At 49.2% G+C, this 24,343-nt stretch overlaps 1 protein-coding gene and 1 non-coding gene across 5 annotated transcripts in view; one reads left to right on the plus strand and one right to left on the minus strand.

The window, feature by feature from the left end:
- The window catches only part of LRFN2 (leucine rich repeat and fibronectin type III domain containing 2), a 230,090-nt gene that overhangs the window by 53,752 nt on the left and 151,995 nt on the right, over window positions 1-24,343 (minus strand). The gene's annotated exons all lie outside the window — the stretch shown is intronic.
- On the plus strand, window positions 5,407-5,513 carry LOC131764759 (U6 spliceosomal RNA). The gene has a single exon (XR_009337957.1). It is a non-coding gene; the product is annotated as a U6 spliceosomal RNA (small nuclear RNA).

Here is a 24,343-nt window from a genome sequence, read left to right on the forward strand (position 1 = left end):
CGTGTCCCCTGCATCGGCAGGCGGACTCTCAACCACTGCGCCACCAGGGAAGCCCAGGGTAACTATTTGACAGTAATTAAAAACCCAAACCAGAAACATATATTACTACAAAGGCGGTTAACATTTATTGAACACACTATATGTCAAGCAGTGTTCTGAGTACTCTACCTGTATTAACTAATTTCATCCTCACAGCCACTCTATGAGGGAGGTACTATTATTATCCCCATTTTACAGAAGAAGAAATCAAGGCTCAGAGAAGTTGAGTGATTTGCCCAAGGTCTCATAGAGAGAATGTTTGTGCCTAGCCAAGATTTGAAGCCAGCACTGTCACATTATTTCAATAAATGCTCTTGATAACCTTGGAAAGTACCCTTTGGAATTCTGCTCCCCATTTTAGAGACAGGTATTAACTGAATTACCCCCTATAGCTAATTAGGGGTAGAGATGAGAGCCCCATGAGTGTTGTTTTGCTACTTCTGAATGCTCATGGGAGGTCTGAAGGAAGTGAGGGAGCTATGTGGATGTCTGTGGGCAGTTTTCCCACAGAGGGAGCTGCCTCAGCTGCTACTGCTCTGAGGCAGTAGCCACGAGGAGGCCGGTATGACAGAAACAGAGTGAGGGAAAGGGAGGGTGGTAGGAGATGAAGTCACCAAGGTAGTAGCCAGGAGCCAGGTTCTAGAGGCCTTGCAAACACATTGTGTCTTGTGTGCCAACACGGAGGATTTGCTGGGTGCCAGTTTTGAGAAGGATTCTGAGGCTGTGTTCAAACTCAGTGGGACGGAGTGCTATGGAGCTGGAAGAATCTGTTTCATAGTTGTTGTTCCTAGTCTCAGGATCAGAGAGCCGTTAGAGACAAGTACTGGAAATACCAGTACAAGTGGTAGAATCCCCGCTTCTGGTTTGGGTGCCAGATGCTGGCCTTTCCTGAATGCATGGCCCTGAGGGATAACAGGGGAAGGCCCATGGCTGCTCTTTGGAGCAGGATTACCATAGAGTTGGCGTGACTCAGTGAGGGCTCCAAGAATCAGGAGCCTCTCATTAACTTCTGAGACAGGCCAGGGGCTGGGGGCCAGGCTCTGTCGCTGCCCTACTTCCTGTGCCCCTCCTGAGAACATGGGGCTCCCCTGGGTGCCCTGAGACACTCTGTCTTATTGGCAATGACGTTGCCCCATCAGCAAGTAAAGGAGGCACATTCAACATGACTGAGATTCTGAGGCAGAGAACCCCAATATCCATTCCCACAGCCCTCAGAACAGCAGGCAGTGTGGAGATCAAAACTCTTGGTTGCACTGGCCTCTGGATGAACTCTCTTGCTCCCCTCCCCGCCCTTCTCCTCTACAAGCAGCCAGAGGGATCCTGTTAAAACCCAGATCAGACCAAGTCCTTCCTCTGTTCGATGCCCCCAGTGAGGCCTGTCTCATGTAGTCAAAGTCCTGACGTGGCCCCCAGACCCCTTGTGACCTGCCTCTCACCCCTCCAAGTTCCTCTCCTCCTACTTACCCTGCTCACTCTGCACCAGTCACCTGGCCTCCCTGCTGTTTCTCAGGGTGTTGCCGAGGGTGCTCCTGCCACAGGGCCTTTGCACTGCCTGTTGCCCTTGCCTGGATGCTCTTTCTCCAGATGTCCATATGCTCTCTGCCTCACCTCTTTCAATTCTGCTCCAATGTCACCTCCTCTGACCGTCCCATTTAACATTGAGGGCTTCCCCCATCTTTACCTTGACACCCCAGCCCCTTACACTTTTATTACCTGACAGACACTAGCATTTGCTTATTTACTAGGCCTCCTGTTAATTCTCTCTCTCTCTCCTTCCACTACTAAGAGCAGGCTTTTTTGTCTGCTTTGTTCCCTGATGCTTCCCCAGCCTCTAGAACAACACTCGGCACATAGTAGGCCCTCAAAAACATTCTGTAGGGCAGGTGAACGAAATGAATGTTCTGTACTGGCACTGTCCAATACAGTAGCCGTACGTGGCCTTTTAAGTTGAACTTCAAACTAATTAAATTTAAATGAAATTAAAAACTCAGTTCCTCAGTCACGTTAGGCACACTTCAAGGGCTCAGTAGTCACATGAGGCCAGCGCCTGCCACACTGGACAGCACAGCCGGGGGGCAGCCCACCATCTCAGAGTTCTACTGGCTGGAGCTCTTGTTATACCCTCTGGCGGGTGGTAGGAATCCTGCCATTTCCTGTGTGAGTCCTGGTGCCCCAAACAGATGGGCCAGGCCAGGGAGGCTTGTCCAGCTCCGGGACAGCTCCCGCACCAGGACAATTGGGCTAGAAGGCTTCAGTCCGGGCCTCTGCGCTCTCTGTCTCCCTAGGCGTTCTCTCCATGATGCTGGACAGCTTCATCCCTTCTTTTTGGTTCTTCCAGCTTCCCTCAACTCCTGGGGCCGCCAAGTTCAGTGGGGTCTCTCTGGGGCTCCCCCAGGCCTGACTCAAGCTCGTCTGCCCCTCAAGAGTGCTCTGACTCTCCACCTCCCACTCAGCCTGTGGTCCAGCCCCTTCCCAAGACTCTGTCCTGTGGCAGTACCACCTCCCTTTACCCATGGTCCACGGGCTGGGCCAGCCCTGGGCCAAACTGAGGCTTTGGGCCCCTCTGGTCCTCCGTTGCTATACCCTGTTCCTGCTTTTCCACTTCCCATCTGCTAGTTACCCTTGTACTTCTGTTGTGTAAGTCTCTATTAAGAAAACTCCCCGATAAATCCAATCACCATGATGAATGTCACCCCTGTCAGGAACAGTGACCATTAGAAAGAGGTGGCAGAGGGCACTGGTGAGGAGCACAGAGTCTCGAGCTAGACTGCTGGGGTCAAACGCTGGTTCTGCCTCCTCCTAGCAGTAATCACTTACTGTGGGCCATTCCTTTACCTGTCTGTGCCTTAGTTTCCTAGAAATATCCTATTTCTGGAAAAAATGGGGCATTTATAATCTCTGCTCTATAGGGTTATTATGAGGTTTGAATGAGTCATGACTCATAAGGAACCCAGGTCGGTGTCTGGCACACAGTAAACTCCACTGGAGGGTTTGTTATATAAAGGATGGGTGATGCTGAACTAAAAGTAATGTATCCCTGATAGTGGAAATCCAGGCCTTGAGGGTTTGTGGCTGGCAAATCTCATGCAAGCTAGACCCTGGGAGATGTAAACAGCACCTGGATCCTGGCTGGGCTGATAGGCGACATCGTGGCTTCAACATTCACAGCAGCAGGACATGTTCCCCCCTGCGTGAGGCTCCAAAAGTCTTTTACAGAAGAAATGTGGTGACAGTGTTAGCCCAGCCCTGGCTGAGTGAATGAAGGGATTACTGTAAGTTCAACCAAAGTGAGCTAAGCCCCAGCAGGCTGCCTCTTCACTCATCTCCCCAGAGTAAGGGCTTACCTGGTGACAGGTGAGGATCTGACCTGGGGAGGCCCTGCCTTTGCTCCCTGACTCGGGAAATGTGACAGATCAAGTTGCCTGGCAAGGGTTTGGGAAATCGCTAGTCCCCATGTTTGGCTGGGACAACAAGTATAAGGGAGCAAGTTCCATCCTATTCCATGGTGCTCCTTCATCAAGGGGATAAAGCCGGGAGTGAGAGTGTGAGCCTGGGACTGGACCACCAGGGTTCATAGCCCAGTGCCATCGCTTACTGGCTGTGTGACCTTGGGCAAGCCACTTAACCTTTCTGTAAAGGGGGACAGATGATAGGGCCTCCCTCACAGAGTTGCTCCGAGGACGAAATGAGTCAGTGCCCGTAATTTAAACCGTGCCTGGTCTGTCGCGAGCTTAGCATATGTAGTGATTCTGACTGAGGGAGTCATCTGGCCCCAACAAGGATAGAGATGAATCCTGCAGCATGAGGTTAGATTAAATACGGGCCAGTGAGGCAGGTACACAGCCCAGCTCAGGGGCCAGCCAGCTGAGCTCTGGCGGTCTGTCTCTTCTGCTGGCCCCAGCCTGCCCTTCAGCCTAGCACTTCTCTGGCTGACCCACCAAGATGATGCCGGCTCTTTCTATTTCTCCCTGTGCCATCTCCACTTACAAACCACAGGAAAGCTGGGTTGAGGGGGCCCATCAACCCCCTGGCTGTCAGCACTCCAATCACACACTTCCAGGGACACGCCAGGCAGCCCCCCCACCATCCCCCAGCTTTGCGCATCTCTGAGCTGCTCAGAATCCCTGATCATGTTGCTATGGTCTGACAGCTGCTGCTTGGTCCCACCGGCCCCAACTCCACCCCACAGAGACATCCGGGACAAGGTGTTTCTTTCTTGAACGCATTTCAGCGCTTCCCAAATTGTGCACCAGCTCCCTCACCGCCCCCCTTAAGTTTCCACTTCTCCAGAGTGAACATTTCCATGCCTTCCCACCATCTTTTCGGGACACGCTTTCCAGCTTGCCTCGCAGCGGATCCTCACTGATCACAGGCCAATCTGTCTTTGGCCCTCCTCTGTGTGTATGGGGGCGGTGGGCGGGGTCTGAACCAGAGAACAGAGTCACGTTCCACCAACCAGACATCCTGCTTCTACTGAGGCCCCCCCCACCCAAGACAACACGGGACTTTCTGGAAGCTGCATTGCTGCGGTGGCTCACACCTGGAAACGCCCTGTGATTTCCCCAGGGCTGCAATTAAGCCACGTTGCTCCCATTCTGTCCCCTAAAGCAACGTTTCTACCATCGTAGGCTGAGCCAACCCAGGCGAGGTCCCCTCCCCACATCAGGCCTTTTTTTCTCTCTGTATATCTTTATCTCTCTCTCTGTTTCTCCTCATCCAAGTTTCTATGGATGTGGAACTTTTCCCTGCATCTAATTGTCCTTAGCTCCCAACCCCCAAGGATTGGGTGGGCACATCACAGGAAAAAAAAAAAAAAAATTGTGGGCTTTGGGATCTGGCAGAAATCTCTCTCCTAAGGCTGGTTCTGCCCCTGACCAACGGTGTGGCTGGGGTCAGTTTTTCCTCTCTGAACCCAATTTGCTCATGTATGAAATGGGACTAGCGGTCCCAACCTCCTGTGCTGAATGTGAGACATTAAGTGTGCTGGGGAAAACATGACTGCCCTCTCCTCTCCCTTCCCAGGGCCATTCAGTACTCCCGTGAGGACAACGACGGCCACCACCATCTTGCCATTTATCTCCTCAAGGAGCTGAGAAAAGCTTGCTCAATAACAATTCATCACTTACAGAAGAAATGCAGAAGGTGTCAGACCAATTATACCTCATTGTAAACACAGGAGTGAGCAAAATGAAGATTCCCCACCAGCCGCCTCCAAATGCACTAGAACCACCTGCAGATGCCAAATCAGTGCCACCCAGTGATGTACCTGATCAGACAGCTCTGCCCAGTTAGCAGATCCATTTCCCAGGGGCACCACGCAGGGGGCAAAGTCACCTGTGGCACCAACTCCTTAAAACTGCTATGATGGTGCTCACTTCAGCTGCACATATACTCAAATTTTAATGACGTAGAAGAGATTAGTATGGTCCTTGCACAAGGATGACATGCAACTTCATGAAGCATTCCATATTTTTATGAAATTCTGACACATGTTACAGCTTGGATGAATCTTGAGGACATTATGCTAAATGAAATAAGCCGGGAGCCAAAGGACAAATAGTGTGTGTTTCCCCTTATATGAGGTACCAGAGTGGTCAAATTCATAGACTGAAAGTAGAAGAGTGTTTGCCAGGGGGAGGAGGAAATGAGGAGTTAGTATCGGATAGGCACAGAGTTTCGGTCTGCAATGATGAAAAAGTTGTGAAGATGGATGGTGGTGATGGCTGCAAACAAATGTGAATATACTTATGGCCCCTGCACTGTACACTTAAAAATGGTAAATTTTGTTATGTATATTTTTAGCACAACAACAAAGTGGCCAAAAAGATGCTATCACAAAGCAAACGCTGCCAGGTGGGCAGGAAGAGGAGAGTTTGTTGGTGTCATTTGTCACTTCAGTGTGGCTGATGCACACCCAGGTGCAGTCACCACCGTCAGGGACCTTGTGGTTCTGTTGTTGCCAGGCTTGGTTGGCCCAGTCAGGTCTGGGGAGGGCACAGGGTGGGGCAGAGTGGCCCCCTGGCCATCTGCTTGCTCTTTTACATCCGTCCTGTTGTTGAAGAACAAGGCAGCTCCAGAGCAGAACTTGGCAAACACCAAATGCATGCAAAGAGGTTGCAGAAGATAAAGCACGGTGGTTCCCAGCATCCGCTGCGCTGTCAGCTGGATCTGGGTTCAGATCTCACTCTGCCACTGACTGACTAGTTGTGTGACCTGAGACAGGTTATCTAACCCTCTCTGTCTTAGTCACAGAGAATGCTAGTACCTACTTTGTAGGAATAGTGTCAGGATTAAATGAGGTAATAAAGTGTGTCAAACATTTGGCATGACTCCTGGCAATAAATCAGGGAAGAGCAAACACAAGGTTTTGTTTGAATGACAATGGCGACGTCAGTGATGACCCTTGATAGAAAAACTCAAGGTGAAATGAAGTCCTCAGTCATCTCATGGATGGGTTTTGGGGCCCTGCCTTTTCCCTCAGTTCTAATCCCCTCCCTCTGTCAGATCAGAAGCTCCTTGAAGAAGGCAACTTTATCACCCCCCAGGTAAGTTTGTGCTATGGTGTAAAAAGCTTACTGACTGTGCAGTGTAGGTAAGTCACTTCATATCTCTGAGCCTCACTCAGTTTTCTTGCCTGCAAAATGGGTTAATACTATTGATCCTATGGCATCTTTGTGAAACTTAAATACCGTGATATTTATTCAGTACTGAGTACAGTGCATAGGCTGTATTTGTGCAAAAAAAGCAGCCATCAGTAGAAACTAACACAACATTTTAAATCAACTATACTCCAATAAAAAGTTTTTAAAAAAATAGCAGTAATCAGTATTACCTTTAGTAACTTGGCAATAAGTGATTCTCTGTGCTGTTTCTTAAATAAACCTCAGAATTTATTGAAAAAAAAAAAGCAGCCATGATGATACTTGGATTAGGTGTCTGAAGATCAAGTTCAAATCCTGGCCCTGACAGCTGCTAGCTGAGGGATCTTGAACCAGGAGATTGTGGGGAAAACCTACCAAGCTCCTTGGATGCACTTGGTAAAGTGCTCACAAAGTTGAGGTATCATTTTTTATACCGGGGGACCCTCAGAACCCCTGCATGAATGAGTGACTGAGAAACTGACAGGCACCTCCCTGAGGGTTGCTCCAAGCTGCATGCCTGGAGGCGGGACTCCACCACTAAGAGGCCTGTCCGACTTCCGGCTCGCTAAGCTGGACCAGAAGAGGGGTCCTCCCTCTTCTGGTCCAGGGCATTTCAGGCAGACGGACCAGCCGGGGTGAGGCCTCAAGGCTGGAGCATGTCTGAGGAGCAACGGGGGCCAGGGTGGCCGCAGCAGCGGGAGAGAGCGAGGGGCTGAGTCCAGGAGACGGGGCAGGGAGGTAGCGGGGCCAGACCACAAGGAGCCTTGTGGGCCCCTGGAGGGTGTTTTCTCCAGGCTCTGACTCATTCAAATGCTCACCTCCTTTAAATGCTCACAGAGGCTCACAGCCTCAAGCCAACACCCTCCTCTCATCTACTCACACACCAATGATGCTTCTAGTCTCGTCAGTAGACACACACACACACACACACACACACACAACACACCTACACACATACACACCAGTCAGTGGGACACACACACAGCTCCCCCACTGGGCTCAGCCTCCAACCCGCCTGTGTGGGTGGGAGAGGGGGCAGGCCGCTCACCCGCCTTTTGCCCCCTCTGCAACCTGGACCAGAAGAGGGAGCAATAAGAGAAGCTGTCCACTTCAGAGATTTGTTGGGCAGATTAAATGAATGAATACCTAAAAGCACCAAGAACAGTGCTCGGCACACAGCTTAATACATGTTAGCTGTTGTTATTACACTCCATTACTGCTTGGGAGGTGGGGTTGACGGAGTGATCCATGTGAGGGATCCAGCACACCGGCAGTCACACAGGGGTGCAGGTGCTTACTAAACGCTTCTCGCTTCACTCCCACCCCACCCCGTAAAAATTCCCTGACCTCTTCCAGTCATGGAACCCGTATTTTGGGGCCCTCTCTGGGTTAGGAAGTTAGTTATCAGAAAATTTACTATCTGTTCGGGGTTTTGTTGTTGTTGTTTGTTTTTTATCAAAGGAGGAAGCAAACAAGAATCCAGCCTGCCCCACCCTGGGCTGCATAGCTCCCAGGTCCTATAGGCAGTTTATAGCATGTGACTAACAAGAACATCCTTTGTTGGGTGTGATAGCACCTGAGCCCAGGAGTCGGGTGCCCAGATTCTTCTCCCAGCTCTGCAGCCCCCCATAGGCTGGATGACTGGGGCACGTCCCATTCCCAATCTGAGTCTCTGCTCTTCCCTGGTAAGGGGTTGGGATTAGACCATTGCTAAAGTCTTTCCAGACTCATCTGTTCATCCGATTTTTATGGAGCACCTGTTATGTGCCAGTGCTGCTAGAGGGGATACAGCAGTGAGCACAGGACACAAGTCCTTGTCCTGTGAAGTAGACATTCTGGGCGGGGGGAGGGTGGACAGTAAATGATCAACACGATTGGTAAATTATGTACTATGTTAGAAAGTGGAGTGTGCAATGGGAAAAAGAAAAAGCATAGCAGATTAAGAGAAGGTGAAAGGGTTTGGGCGTGGGGAGCGCAGACTCAGCTCCATGTGGGCTGGTCAGGGATAACCTCCTTTAGCGGTGACATTTGAGGGGAAGGACATCTTACATTCCAGGAGCCTACGAATCTCTGTGATTCTCTGTTCTGTTTGGGCTTCCCTGGAGTCCCCATCTCTTATTTTCTCTCCTTCTCTGAGCACACTGAGCCCCAGCTTGCCCAGTGGGTGATGGGGCCAGAAAACAGATCAGCCAAGTCCCCAACGGTGGTGACTGATTTATCACCGTCTTTATTCACACTCCAATATTTCACGGCTCCCGTGGCTCTGATGGAATAAATATGACCTTTTATTCTTCACTTCGCTTAAGACTCAAGGTCGGCAGCCCAGCTGCGATCTACCGGCTGCTCCCTCCACTGGCCGTCTGTGAGCCAGGGAGCCCCATGGCTGTCAGAGATTCATGGCGCCACCTCCCAGCCCCACGCTCCACCTGCCCCTAGGCACTGGGCCTGGGCCTTGCTTGGCTAAGGAAGCAGCAGCCATGGTGGCTCTGGGGGACCATGGCTTATTGATGGCAGAGACCAAGCCATAAATCTCCCCCCTCTCCCCTGAGCACCCCCCATCACTAAGGTTGAACCCATGACCAGGGTTTCATTTCAGTCCTGGGAGGAGGCAGCCACGGGAAGGTGGAGCAGCCACGGTTCAAAGGGCAAGTCATACATTAGAAGGCCAAGGGCACGGCCATCAGTTTTCTCAGCATGGAGAAGGGACAAAAAGGCATCAGCCTGCCTGACTCAGATGGAACCCTCCAGGGCCTTCTGGCAGCCGAGGCCTCCTGATTTCAGAGAAGCCTGGTTTTGCTTGTCAGACACCACCAGCACTCCTGGAAGTTCTTCCACTTGTCTAACGGAGACCCATCCCTGCAGCACCCGCCTCTTTCCTCTCGTTTCCTCCTTATGTGTGGGTGGTGGGTGGGATGGGACGGTCTGGTTCATACTTCCCCTGCTTCCTCATGGTAGTCTGAGTGACACGGGCTGCTGGTCTGGGTTCGCTAATAGATTAGGTGGCTGGGAAGGGGCGGCTAGACAGTCTAGAAAGGAAATGCAGTCACTGGCCTCTATTTTGAACACACCACCTGTGATCCTAAGATACCATCTTGCTCCTCTCCATCCTAACTCATGTCCTGGGAGGAAAAGGATGGGTCAGGAGCTCTCTGGAGCACAGCCCACCTGGGTTCAAATCCCAGGTGGGACACCTTGGGTAAGCTTCTTAACCTCTTTGGGCCTCAGTTTTCTCATCAGGATAATAACATCTCATGGGGATGTTGCAAGAATTAAATGAGCCAATAAATGGAAACCACTTAGAAGAGCACCTGGCACGTAATCATTTCTCAGAAAGGTCGGCTCTTATTATCATCACCATTACTGGAGGAGAAACCATCTGCAATCACTTGTCACTTTTGACCTAAGCCCCATCAATTGGTTTTGTGATTTCTAATCCACCAACCTCCAACCAAGTTTATAAAGGGCCTTGCAACATAAAAACACATATAAAACGAGATGAGTAAATTTTTTAAATGTTTTATGGCAGATCATGAGCCAGCAAGAAGGTTTGAACTAGAGGACCCCAGGATGTCTGCTGTGATGTCCAAACAGTAACCTCACTTATAAACCCCGCATACCCACCAGGTTGCCACACGGTGCTGGGCCACTTCATCATGGGAAGAGCCTAGGGAGGAGGGGGCGTGATGGCCTCAGAACATGTGAGGGGAGTGGCTTTGTTAGGGCCACCCTTTCAGTGTGGGACTTGGACCAGAGGAGGCCAGTGGGGCTGAGGCTGCCTTCAGATGAGGGGCACCCCCGGCCCATGAGGAACTGCCCCAGTCTTCTTTGCTCTGGTCAGGCCACATCCAGCATACTGCCCACTGCTGGATCCCACACATGCAGAGGGATGGCACAACCTGGTACATATCTGAGGCAAGGGACCAGAAGATGTGCCACAGGACACACCCCAGGTCCCTTCCTGCTCCAGGGACAAACATGACAGCCCTTTACCTGTAATGCCTCCCACGTCTCTTCACTGATTGCCCTCCTACTTGACCTTCTGGGTCACCTCGTCCAGGAAGCCTTCCCTGACCGCCCCAGGCTCTCATAGGCTCACAAAGCTTATCACAGCCGTAGTATCTGAATCAATGACCACACAAGTACCTAGTCCTTTAATGCCTGTCTCCCTGGGAAATGAGAGCTGCAGGAGGGCAGGGGTGTCCCATTCTCAGCTGTCTTCCCCGTGAGTGGCCCAGACCCAGCATCATAAATACCTCTTGAATGACTAAAAGTAAAAGGCAAAAATGGATGGTGGCAGGGAGGGAAGATGTTGCATCTAAAAAAAAATAGCACTAGGTGAACCATGAGAATTATCTGCAAAAATTAAATAGATATATTATGGAAGAAGAATGAGTTTTATTCCTGATGAGAATGAAGACAGAATCTAAGGCTAGGAGGTAGAGGGGGATGGAGTTTGTGGCCTGTAAGAAAAAACTTCTTAGCTTAAAGGCACCCAGCAGTGGTCTGGGCTCTTGAATAAAAAAGAGGGCAGGTTCCTGTGTCTGGAAGTTATCCCCACGTGGGGCCAGTCAGCATCCCAAGGAGGTGGTAGGAGTGGGGATGTTCAGTAGGAAGGGTGGTGGGCATGATAAGGATTCATGAACAGAGGCTGGCCTGGATGACTCTGAACTGCCCCCTTTTCACTCTGGACTTTTTTCAGTCTATGAGAGTAGCAAGAACTAGGCCCATTTTAAAGATAGAACAACAGAGTCACAAGAGAGTTTTAACAAATGAACAGCTGAATTGGCCCCCAGACCTTGGCTTTTCCTCCCTATCCCTGAGCTCTCTCAAGCCCTTAGCAATATGTCCACACCAGGGAACTAGGCTTTGAGGTTGCCTGATGACCCCTTCCTGACCCCCTCTCCATCCTCCTGTTAGAGCCTCCACTGTGCCCTCCATCATGTCTGCATCCTCTGTTGGCCAGTCCCAGGGGAAACCACTTGAGTATCTCCCATGACAAATGCAAAGAAACACATCTCTAATGGTGGGATTTCAGATCTTCTGATCTTTTGTGAAGGCAGTATTTTTGGATGGGATTCTATTCCTAGGCCCACTCTAGGCAGGACAAGGGAGACTGGAGTTTGGGTCTGGACCTGGGCAATCCTTTCCCGACCTCAGGAAGGTAGCCTCCACCCACTCACTTCTTCTGCAGGACAGAAGCTTCTTTCCAGCCCCCCTGCCTGAGGGAAAGGGCTGCTGAACACCAGCCTAGCCAACCCGAGAATTTTCAAAGCCTCCTTATTCCACTCAGACCTTCTTTAGATCAATAGTCAAAGCTTGGTGGAAAAGCAGCCTTGGGAGCCAGCCCTTGGCACTGGCTCATAAACGGTGGCATTCTGACGGGTGGTAAAAATATCTCTCTGGTGTTCAGTGCTGGCTGCCGCCACCATCTCAGCTTCTAAGATCCTGTCTCCATGCCCAGGACCTCAGCAGCCTCCGCACCTGTCCACACACACACCCCAGGAGACAGAACACAGGTCACCCAGCCCCTGACCACTGGTCACCCTCACACCCACAAATGCCACCCCAATTGTTGCAGCCAGGCACCAGCAAAAAAACGCTCTTAAGAGCCACTAGAGAGGGAGATGTATTCTCAGAAATACTGCAGCACATGCCTAATGAGCTAATTAAACAAGAACATAAATAATTACTCCCTATCAGAGTGAGAGGACTTGGGGGAAGGGGGGGTGATGACTGAGGAGCTGGGACAGTGATGGGTGAGCTGTGATGCTCTGGAGGGGGAGATGGGAAACTCCTCTTCCCTGTGGCTGTGGGTTGGGCCTCAGGGAGGTTCCCGGGCCAGGGAGATGGAGCCCCAAGGAGTCTGCCGGAAAAATCATCACAAAATGCCGCTTTGTTCCTTACCTGAGTATTTCCTGCTCACTCACGTGCCCACGCCCTGACCTCCCTCCACCGTCAGAATAAGCCCAAACGGGATATTTTGCCGGAAGGGGTCCTTCCCCCCATTTTATGGATGTTGACATTAAGGAGCAGGAGGGTCTCAAGACATTGCTAAGACCCCTGAAACCATCCTGTACCTGGTCTCCCTGCTTCCACCCCTGCCCCCTATAGTCTCTTTTCCACCCAGCTGCCAGAATCTTCTTTCTTAGTCACATCATGCCACTCTCCAGTGTTCAACCACCCAATGGCTCCCATCCCATTCCAGATAAAGTCTAAGGCCTCGCCATGGCCTATGAGGCCCTACATGGTGCAGCCCCATCCAGTTCTCTAACCTCATTCACTGTCACCCTTCCTCCAGACTCACTGGAGTCTTGCTGTGTCTCCAGCATCCTACCCTAAGGGTCTTTGCACTTGCTGTTTCCACTGCACGGCTCTTCCTCTCACTCCATTCAGGTCTCTGTTCCAAGTTCACTCGTTAGAGAAGCCATCTCTGGCCACCCATATAAAACAGCAGCTCCCCAGTCTCTGTCTCCTTACACTACTTATTTTTCTTCCTAGTGCACATTTAAATTTTTTCATCCCTCTCCTCCATAAGAATGCAAGCTCCTTGTAGACAAGGACTTTGCCTATCTTGTTCTAACCCTGTGATCTTGACTAGATTCTACCCCAAAGCAGACACAAAATAAGCATTTACTGATTGAATAAATAAAAGTCTAGATACCAAAAGTCAAAGTGTGGTTTGTGCCTAGACTATCCAGTTCCAAATCCAGAGTTTCTCCACCACAGATCATTTCTCCCATCAGAACTTGACCATGGTTCCCCACTGCCAACAGGAGAAATCTTGAAGTCAGGACAGAGCACTGGCTACAAACTCCAGCTCCACCACCTCCAAGCTGGGGGAACCTTGTAAGTCATGTCACCTCCCTATGGCTCAGAGTCTCCAACTGTCAAATGGCAATATCATACCTCACAGGGTTAATGTACCAAATAAGAGAATAAATTACACAGCACATCTTTAAAACAATACCTAGAATGTAGTAAGGGCTCAGTAAATATAGCTATTGTGTGTGACACTCAAGGCCACCCTCTGTCTGCCCTCTTCCATCCTCTCTGAACAAACGTCCTATTATTTCCCTAGACCAGAGGGTCTCAAAGGGTGGCCCCCAGATGGACAGCTCAGCATCACTGGGAGAATGCATTAGAACTGCAGATTCTCAGAGCCCACTCCAGACCAAATGAGTCAGAAGCTCAGGGGGGTTGGGCCCTGTATCAGTGTGCTAACAAATCTGCCAGGTGATTCTGATGCGTGCTCAAGTCTGAGAACCACTGCACTAGAGACAACCTTTTCACCAGGTAAGCCAGGTGTGGTAGATTGAGCTGTTGGACCTGTTTCTTCACTTCTCTTTAATAAGATAAAACCTCCACAGCCTTGCCGTGGCCTGACAGTGGGTGATGTGTGTGCCCTGATTGGCCTTGTAACTTGCTTTGGCCCATGGGATTTAGCAGATGTAATGCCAGCAGAGGCTTGACATTTGCTTCTTCACCTGCCCACTTGCATTTCTGCTATCACCATGAGAAGAACATACTCTGGATGGCCACTACATCCTACCTGGGCTCCAGAATGAGATACACAGAGAAGATCTAAACCAGACCCAGAGCCTGGAGCCCAGCCCAGCTGAGACCAGGTGAACTCCAACCAACCTGCAGACCCACAAGTAAGAAGATTCAATAGGTTGTATGTCACATAGATTTTGAACTTGTTTGTCACACAGCATTATTGTGGTGACACTGACTAATAATACTGGGGCTCTCAGGGGTCCTTGACCAGGCCTGATCATTCCTGCCTCGGTCTCTTTATTGCTTCCACCTAAAACAGCTAACGCCTCCCCTCGTCCTTCCAAATCCCACCTCCTCCCCAGGACACAGCTTATACCTCACTCCACCTGCTCCTAGAAGCTCTGCCCCATCCAGCCACAGAATACACCCCTCCCAACCCAGGCCTGTGAATGCACTTCCATTAGCTCATGAAAAAGCTCAAGTGGATCAAGTTCACCAAGCAAATTCATTTACATTTTCACCTTTTAGGTGGCTAATTACTAAACTGAAATGCCCCTTAACTTAGTATCATCACTAACTAATTACCTGGTTAGAAGGTTAAGTGTCTTATAGTTCCGTGTGATGTTTAATTTCTGAACAAGTACCTTCTTTTTTTTTTTGCAGTACGCGGGCCTCTCACTGTTGTGGCCTCTCCCGTTGCGGAGCACAGGCCTAGCGGCCATGGCTCACGGGCTTAGTTGCTCCACGGCATGTGGGATCTTCCCGGACCAGGGCACGAACCCGTGTCTCCTGCATCGGCAGGCGGATTCTCAACCACTGCGCCACCAGGGAAGCCCCAAGTACCTTCTTGACGATGCAACAGCAGTTAGTTCCCACATCTGGACCAGTACTCCCCCCCACAGCATCAGCCCTGCAGCCACAGCACAAGTGGGAGCCCATCTTCAGAGCCCACCCCAGCTAGAAATAGCTCTCCTTTGTAAATAGTTAACGAGCTTGTTCATGCGTGTTGCATGTCTCCATGGCCCTGCTTTCACCTTGCGCTGGCATATCACAGTCTGTGGTTTTGTGTGATTCTGCTGGCTCACCAACCCCCACCACCTCTGAGGCTCTGAAGATGATGGGCATTAATGTGACTTCATGTTTGGAACCCTTCTGCCACCTACGGGGTACCCACTCTCGTCACACACACACACATGCCAGACCACAGGCCTAATTGGCAAGGACTCAGATATCCCTCTCGGCTTCTCTCTCTGTCTCAGTGTCTCTAGAGATGAAAGAGCACTCACAGAGTGGCAGAAAATCAGCCCAGATCACCTTCCTTCCCAGGCTGGCCTCAGCTAAACTACACACTGGCTACTGGCTCCTGGGATTTTGTGGGCAGGTGCCAAGAGACGTGGATGACATGGACGTTTTCGCCCATACGGCTCTGTAACTCCCCTGCAGAGCCCTGATTTTATCTGGGAAAGCAACATGCCTGAACAAATGACCAGATTCCTCAGGCTCTGACGTGGTCTGAGGAAATACAATGAGATGGAAACAGGAGTCATTGGGTGGGACTTCTGGGGGACTCTTTAAAGGGGCTGACTCATCCAGAAGGTTGGTACCTGTCTTGGGCTTTCCCGGGAGCAGACTCTAAGATGAAGATTTGAGCACCAGTAGTTTATTTGGGAGGTGGGCCCAGTATTCTCTGGAATGGGGAAGAAAGGCCAAACAGGCTGTTTCGCTAAGCAACTTACCCTTGTGAGCAATCTGGGCTCAGTCCTACTGGGACCCTCTGGGAGACAGCACAGAACATGCCTCAGCTGTCCTTCTTCTTTCTCCCTGGGGGAGGAAGCTGGGGTGTTAATCCTCCAACTCCCTCTGGCATAGGGTGGGGCTGCTCCTGGGGACGTCAACTCTCCTGCACTTCAGCTGCCCTCCCTGTGGGCTGGGCACACCTGAGGAAGTCCCAGAGGGAAGGGTCAGTGAGCCACATGTTAAAAACTGCAACAGACCTAAGAAGGAGCTTCAGTCCCTGAGGTCCATGGAACTCCCATACCAGCCCTGAGCTATATCCCTCTGGAATTCCATTACATGACAGAAACAAACCCCCAATTTTGTCAAACCACTACAGTCAGATCTTTGCTACGAGAAGCACTTCACACTATCTGAAGATGCTCTTCACATCTTACATCTTTTATCATTTCACAACATCCTTGTGAGTTATTATCATCCCCATTCTGCAGATGAGAAGCCTGAGGCTCAGAGAAGGAAAGGGAGGGGGATAAGAGACCATGTCTGGACCCCTGGATTCGATCCTCCTGGTATTAATTACTAAGCCTCAGCGGAGGGGTAAGAAAAATGACTCCAGCAACTAAAATGCACAAGATGCTTTTGTTTCCTAAATGTTTCACATACTTTATCTCTTTGGAGATAACCCCATTTGAAGGGGTTTGTATTTCAATGTTATACATGAAGCAAAGTCTCAGAGTGGTGAGATGACCAGAGCAAGGTAGAGCTGGATGGGAACCCAGGTCTCCTGACTTCTTCCCTCACCAGAAGTTCAGAGACCAAACCCCAGCCGTGGGATTTACAGCAGCTCTGCCCACCAGTACTGCCCATTCCCTAGGTACAACAGCCCAATGCTGAACACACATCAGAGTCACCGGGGGAGCTTTAACAACATGGATGCCTGGACCCCACCCCAAGCTGACTCAGGATCCCTTGGAGAGAGGATACAGCTTCCCATGGATTCCGGTGCACAGCTAGGCTTGGGGAACACTGGGGTGGTGGGAAACCTCAGGCTCCAGGTCAGAATGACTGGGTTTCACACTTCCCCCACCCACAGTTCTCCTGGAGCTATTACAAGGCTGAAAGGAGCTGGCTGCTGTGAACATGTTTGGGGGAAATTCTAGTTGTCAGATGAGTGTTTCTGTTTGGTGTCATTCTGATGGCTGCCACCACCAGCATGATCCCCAAGTCCCAGACACCCCTCAAGCCTAACCCCTCTCTCTGTAAACCTTCTTTGGTAATTTCCTGATGAGAAATAAGTAATATCCCCACCCCCACCCCCAAACCAACCAAATGTATATAAAATTAACAAGGGGCTGGTTCTCATTTACTAGAGGGGGAAAAGCCACATTCCAAAAGAAAGGTAGACTGGATGCACAATTCTACTCCCTTTACTCCTGCTAATTATTTCTCCCTTCGAAGATGTCTTCAGACAGAACTTTTTGAGAATAAAGAGCGAATGACAAGTAGAGAATTTAGTCACTTCTGAACAGATGCCCTGAAGGTTTTTGAATCTGAGTGGAGTCGTCTTCTTGTGCAGAGCAGGAGGGGCAGGATGATAAAGTGGTGGTATGATTTGAGATGCTCTTGGAAGGCACCCCTGAAAAATGTCTCTCCTATGCACAAACTTGCTGTGGGTTTTGAAATTCCACCATTAGAGATTCACTCCTTTGGGTCTTTCAGAGTTTCCAATTGAACTGCGAAGATTTCTGAAAGGAGTGACACCTTATACTTTGATCTCTTAAAACTATCAGATTGTTTTCCTAGTTTACAGTTCTCTTAGAGTAAGGTTTTGAAGAGTGGAGCCACAAGAAGAAGCCTGGAGAACAGGGACAAAAAGAGGGGGCTAAGAAAGGAAAGTGGACAGTCTCCTAATAACAATAAGTAATGACATGTATCCTGTACTTCACAGTTGACTATGAAAGATGCACTTTCAATTAGGTGATCTCATTCAGTTCATGCCACTGTCTGTATAATATATGCAGAAAGAAATATCTGTTCCCATTTTACAGACAAGAAAACAGAGACTGACAGTGATGCAGTGTTTTGCCCATGATCCCAAGACTAGTAAATGGTAGAGTTAGGGTGCAAACTCAGGTTCTAGAAGTGCTAGCTGCCTGTCTTCTCTATATTACTGGCAGTGCATTGTGCCTAGTTTTAAAAAAACTACATTTCCCAGCCTCCCTTGCAGACATGTGCGGCCAAAAGAGATGTAAGCAGAAGTTATTGGGTAGAGCTTCAGAGAATCTCCTCCCCTTTGCCCTCTGGCCCTTCTGCTTTTTATCTTTCCTGCTGTATAGAGAGGAGATGTGAAAGCTAGAGTGCCGGCAGCCATTTTGCACCATGAGGGAACCTTAAGGACAGAAACTGTGTATTGAGGATGGCAGATCAGAGAGGTAGGAGCTGGGCCCTTGGTGGCCATGCTTCCCAGGAACCCAGGCTAAACTCTCTTCCACTGGACTTCTCTTACACAAGAGACATAAACCCTTATGAACTTAAATCTCATTAGGTTAAGTTTTCTATTCATCCTAATTGCCACGGCTAGGCCTTAGAAATGTGAGGAAAGCAACTAAAGCTGGAAGAGAAAATCTCAGCAGACTCCCAGTGGTTTACCCCATCCTTCTGAGAAAAAGAAGTTATAGTTGGTGCCCCCCAGCCCAAGTCTCCAGCCTTAAAGAAAACTCCTTGAGATATCAGTGAGATGTGCCCCACAGCATGGTACCTGGCATTGGATGTAGGACACCACATTTCTAGTCTTTGCTTTGTGGAAACTTGGGAAATCCACTCAATTCATTAAAGACTTAGTGTTACCATCTATAAAATGGGTATAATATTTGTCCTGTCCATCTCCACTTGTGGACGTCAGATTTCAATTGTCAAGCAATGTAAAAGAAATTTAGAAAAATATAAAACCCAAGGCAGGCTGATCTGGCTCTGACCAGGGTGTTGCCGGGGATCTTTCTACCCCACACACCCCAATTTCCTCCTCTACACCTTTTTTCCTCTGCCTGTCAGGGTTCAATCCACTTTTTCAGGAGAAGCTGAGATGTCAAAGAAGCAGCTGAGTCAAAGAACCTTCCCCCTGCATAGGTGTCAGGTTTTGCATATGGCATGACCCTTCCTTTAGGGAGCACCTGTCCCTAGCAGTTTCTCCCCATATCCCCAAGATCCCAGGTTCATCAGTAAATTTCCCTCCATCCCAAGGTGGAGAGGGCTACATTTTCATGGGATAGGGGGGACCAACTTAGATGTTGATTCATAAGATCCTGATGGGGTATAAACTGGCTGAATCTGCCATTTTATTCTTTCCCCAGATGGGAAACAGAGCAATAGTTAAAAAAAAACAAAACAAAACAACAATGCCTCAACCCCAGCCCTGCAAAACTCTGTGGGGTGGTTGAGTCTCCCCCAGGGTGGGGAGTATGTCTGACAATCATGGAAGAATATGGCATGGGAAGGGGGGTCTGAAGATAATTGGGGGGGGGCGGGGCATGGAATGGTTACTATCTTCTACCACCTTCAGGTCTCTTGCATCATAACCCCTCACTTTTTCTACCCGGAGATGATGACAGCACAATAAGCTGCACATAGACAAGGCTGCATGCATCTGGCTAATTCCACACTGTGCTATAGAAGTATGCTGGCTGTTCCCCTGGCCCTCCTGGGGACTGTTCCAACATCATGCCTGGAGGCAAGTGTTTGTGAATGTCATTTGGGCTGCTAATGACATGCAGGGCACTTAACTTACCATGTCACACGGTGGATGAAGCAGAGCTGGGATGGGCTTCTGCTTTCTCATGCGCGAGGGGAGGCCCCCTTCTTTCTGACTCCCCTCTCGCCACCCTTCCTCTTCCCCTCAATGACTCCTCCCCCCCCACCCCACCCCCACACTGCCCCCATTAAGGCTAGCCACTTCCTGAAAGGGCAGGCCCTGGAGCAGACAGATGGGGGAGCTGGCCCTCCCCAGTCACAAGGGAAACAGGCCAGGCCCCGCTTGTGGACTGTACGTGTCCAGCATGACCCAGGGCTGCCGGCAGGGCTCAGCCGTGTGTACTCAGGGAAGGCAAATGGCTTGGGAAGTCAGCAAAAACTATTAGATAATTAGGGAGCTAATTATCTGATTTAAAAAAATAAAAGTGAGACACTATTTCACTGCCAAATTCAAATCCTGAGTTATCCATGGTTCTGCTCCCCCTTCCTGGTATATAGAATAGAACCTGATGTTTCAGACACAGCTCACAGCCCCCAGGGCTTCTGTAGGCCCATGGTGTTGGTCAACGGTGACCTGTCAATGACGTGTCCAATCTGGCTGGACAACTGAGCCTCCACCGAGGTCCCTGTCTGTGGCCTCAGGCCCCAGGGCTTAAACCCCTATGAGACAGGGCACCCTAGCCCTGGGAGGCAAGATGCCATGTGGCCCCAACTGGCAAAAGCAGGTGGATTTAGCAAGTGTGGTAACCATATTGTCTTGATCATGGGATAATAAGAAAACAGAGCCATAGACCATCAGGGTGGGCTCACTTAAGTCAAATGTTACAGTTAGGCTGACCACTCGGCATCTCTGGCCTGGAGTTAGCCAGGTTCTGCTTGAACCCTTCTGGTACGGGGCAGCTCACTACCTATATGGCAGCCCTTGTTTATTCTGCTGTTGGGCAGCTCTGATGTTCATTTCCATTCTGTTCAGTTCACCAGGTGTTGACTCAATAGCTGTTGTGGGCCAGGACTTATTAGGATCTGGGGATACAGAGATGAGTAGGTATGAATAGTACATGCTAGAGAGGAAGAAAGACACAAGCCAAATCATTTTGCAGCCAGATGGAGAGCAATGAGAGAGGTAGATACAGACGCTGCTATTGGAATTTTTTTTACTGTAATGGGTCCGTGCCTGCTTTCGTGTGTGTGTGTGTGTGTGTGTGTGTGTGTTCCTCTCTCCTACTCATACATTCTTTGAATAAATTAAGGGATATATGACTCCTTTCCCAAATCCTGTCATCTCCAAGGTAAACTCTGCCCATCTCACAAGATTCTAGAATCCCATTCTCATCAACGGATCTCTGGATATATTGCCATTGGTAAAGATAATCTCTTGAGACTCTGTCATCCTGTATTAAACGTGTTACAGCTCCACTCCGACCAGCTTGAATGATTCAGTAATTAAAATCGTAACCTTCCACCATCTGAGCACTTCACCTCTGTTAACACAACCCAAAATTACAGGAGTCTTTTGGCCGCTCCATCACTTGGCAGCCATGATGTCCTTGAGATCAGCTAAAACTCTGAGCCGATGTCACACAAAATTCCAGTCAAGCCAGATGTGCCTCACCTTGAACTCATGCAGTTGAGTTTTTGAACCGAAAAAGAACACACATTTTCTGTGTCATTATCCATGTCGATAAGAAAACATACTGAGCAGTACAGAATGGGGGCAGGTATGGGCACAAGGCAGAGGCTCTCTCCCATGCTCACATCAATTTGTTTAGCAACCTGATTACTTGACCAGTTACAAGTCCACTTCACCAGTTCACACGTCTCCATTTTGGCCCAAACACAGGGTGAGAATTTTGTCGTGTCCTTTACAACTGTGATGTGCTCTGTTTATGGCCGTGAGTCACAGCCATGGAAACTCGTAGGATGTTTTCCAACAGCATCTATCACCCCAGAGGTTCTGGCCCACTTCCCTCTTGGAGATGCATAGGGGTGGGGGTCTCGTGGAGACTCCTGTGTCAGGAGGGATGTCACTGAGGATGGCTGCCTTCATGAATGACAAGGAGGCAGATTAAAAGAACTACTGGGTCACAAACTAGTGAATATGACAAAAAAGAAACAGACTCACAGAAAAAACCAGTGGTTACCAGTGGGTGGGAGGGGCAAGATTGGGGTAGGAGATTAAGAAGTACAAACTATTATGTTTAAAACAAACAAGAGGGCTTCCCTGGTGGCGCAGTGGTTGAGAGTCTGCCTGCTGGTGCGGGGGACACGGGTTCGAGCCCTGGTCTAGGAGGATCCCACATGCCACGGAGCAGCTGGGCCCATGAGCCACGGCTGCTGAGCCTGCGCGTCTGGAGCTTGTGCTCCGCAGTGAGAGAGGCCGCAACAGTGGGAGGCCCGCGCACCGCAATGAGGAGTGGCCCCCGCTCACCGCAACTGGAGAAAGCCCACGCACAGCAACGAAGACCCAACACAGCCAATCAATCAATCAATAGAAATGCTGCAGAATTATTAAAAAAAAAAAAAAGTCACCTCTTGGAAGTCTAAAGATATATTTTAAAAAAACAAAAAAAACAAATAAGCTACAATGATATATTGTATAACACTGGGAATATAGCCAGTATTTTGTAGAAACTATAAATGGAATATAACCTTTAAAAATTGTGAATCACTATGTTGTACACCTGTAAATTATGTAATATTGTGCATCAACTATACTTCAATTAAAAAAAAAAAAAAGAGGGCTTCCCTGGTGGCGCAGTGGTTGAGAATCCGCCTGCCGATGCAGGGGTCACGGGTTCGTGCCCTGGTCCGGGAAGATCCCACATGCCGCGGAGCAACTAAGCCCGTGAGCCGTGGCCGCTGAGCCTGCGCGTCCGGAGCCTGTGCCCCGCAACGGGAGAGGCCACAGCAGTGAGAGGCCCGCGTACAGAAAAAAAAAAAAAAAAAAAAAAAAAGAAAGAAATACTGGGTCATAGTATCCCCTGAAGACAGCTGAATACTTGGGCAGGATTTGTCCCCTGGGAACCCATGCTGGGTCCTGGCAATCAGCATTCTTTGCCAAGGGCTTATAGCCATCTGTTGAGCAATTGTGCCCAGCCTAGCATCCTACGCTTTATGGGGTCTAGTCTTCAAAAGCAGACTATCCACCCTTTTCCCATCTTGGGCACTTCTCTTTCTGTCCATGCTGTCTCAGGCCCACCCCCATGGGCTTGGGAAACTCAGCTAGTGTCCTCTAGTCCTGGGATGAGACCTTTGGGGTACGTGTGATGTGTCTCTGTTGGCCTTGGTTTCTTCCTTGAGTACTGGTCTTGCCCTTCCCATGTTGCCTGGATTCCAGTTCTGTCTCTGCTACTTTCCATGTAACACCTTGGGCAAGTTTCTTATATGGGAAGTGGAATAACAATAGTTCTCACCTCCTGGGGTTTTGAGAAAACTCAATGAGTTAGTACACATAGAACCCTCAGAATAGTGCCCAGTTCAAGTAAGCTCTCAGCACAGATGTGTACCATTATTGCTGGCCCTGTTCTTGCCGGGGAAGGTGGAGGCCAACTGGAAACTGTGTAGCTTCCCCTGTGGCTCTTGTCTAGTCTTCCTGCTGCCTCCTTCCTAACCAGCACATTTGTCCTTCCTGCTATGAACATGGATTAAAAGCCCTGCCCTCTGTACAGTGTGTGCTCCTCTTTAATATTCATCTTTGGATAGAAGCTTTTCTGCCCCTCTTTTGTACACATCCCTGTTGAAGGCCGAGCGTGTCACAGAACCACTGTGCAGCCCACTGGTGTCTCTTCTTTCTTATGGGGACAATTTGCTTTCTAAAAATCTACTGTATCCTTCTTGGAGTCTCCCATTTGTCCTAACAGCCAGCTTCACTGTTAGGGTGAGGGCAGCACAGCCATGGTGGCTAAGTCTAGGCACTGAAACCAGAGGCCTGTGTTCAGATCAGTCCTGCCTCGTTCTGGCTGCATAACCTTGGGAGAATTTTAATTCTCTTGGTCTTTTATATGTCTTGGTATGTCCAGGAGATTTAAATGAGATATTTACCTCTTGGAAAGTTACACTGAAACCCACAGTAAGCTGGCAATAATGTTGTCTGGTGATTGCTGTTACTATTATCTGGCTACAGACTCACGCTGTCCTCTGTCTCTAAATTTTGGAAATCCAACTTCTTAAAGACTGAAGTGCATATCTAACCATACTCTTCCCATTGCTCGCCCAGGATGGCAGACAAGATAATGGTCTCAACTCTCGCCGTTGCTGTTACTACAACCATCACTATTGCTAATAACAATAATAATAATTTGTATTCCTTGAACACTTACTATTACTTACTATTACTTGCCTGCACTGTTTAGAGAGTTTTCCATGCTGCTTCTCTTCTTCAAGACCACAATAAGGGGAAATCTGCATTGTTATCTGCATTTTTTCCCTAATATTTCTGATGTTTCCACTTACTTCATTTTATTGCACATTGCTTTATTGCACTATGCAAATTTTTTTTTTTACAAATTGAAGATTTGGGGCAACGCTGCACTGAGGAATTCTACAGGGGATATTTTTCAAACAGCATTTGCTCACTTCATATCTCTGTGTCACATTTTGGTAATTCTCGCAAAATTTCCAACTTTTTCATTATTATTATATTTGTTATGGTGTCTGTGATCAGTGATCTTTGACATTACTACTAT

The sequence above is a fragment of the Kogia breviceps genome, chromosome 10 (genome assembly GCF_026419965.1).
Source record: "Kogia breviceps isolate mKogBre1 chromosome 10, mKogBre1 haplotype 1, whole genome shotgun sequence".
Classification (NCBI taxonomy): Eukaryota; Metazoa; Chordata; class Mammalia; order Artiodactyla; family Physeteridae; genus Kogia; species Kogia breviceps.